Source organism: Xiphophorus couchianus, chromosome 6, assembly GCF_001444195.1.
Source record: "Xiphophorus couchianus chromosome 6, X_couchianus-1.0, whole genome shotgun sequence".
Taxonomy (NCBI): Eukaryota; Metazoa; Chordata; class Actinopteri; order Cyprinodontiformes; family Poeciliidae; genus Xiphophorus; species Xiphophorus couchianus.
The window spans coordinates 6,689,020-6,689,763 of NC_040233.1; positions in this window are offsets into that span (position 1 = coordinate 6,689,020).

Consider the following 744-nt stretch of genomic DNA (forward strand, 5'->3'; position numbering starts at 1 on the left):
AGAAAAAATGGGTGTTAACTTTTCCAGTGCATTCTGGGTAATAGTGAAGTGCTACTGTTCACCGTAGAGAGACTTTCTCATGCCCATGCACAACTATAGCCTTAAAGGAAACACCTTGAGAGGAACAAGAACTTTTCTTTGCATTAATAGCACCGGTGTAGATTACAATGGACAAGCCACGAGGGAAAATGAGCTTGAGGAACAATGGAGAACCGTAAACATGAAGTATTTTTACTTTGTGAGACTCATCTCTGGAGTGGCACTTTTTCCTGCAGCTTGTGTATTTTGTCGTGCTGGTGCCTGCTGGACACAGTGTTCTTTAGAGCAACGTGGGCATTAAAAAGTGATCATGATTTACAATAACAAAGCTTGTACTTTCCACTCCGGAAAAAAAATCCTCATTCGGCTTCTTTGTTGTTATTTTTTGTAATGTGTTCTACAAAAATGTCCAATAAAAGAGAATAGGGTTTTTGTTGTTGTTCAAAACGGTGTTTAGTTGCCACATGTGCTTTATTTCTTTGGCGTTCATTTTAATCTTTTGATTACTTGAACTCCTTGGAAGATTAACTTAATACCGTTTATCACACACTGCAAAACAAATCTAAGTCTAACCAAGTGTTTTTTGTCAAGTTTCTATTGAAAATATCTTAGAAAACTTGAAATACAACAAAACAACCTTATAAGCACCTTTTTTGCAAGAAACAGGCAATTGTTTTAAGTCAATTTCTTTATATTGATGCAAAA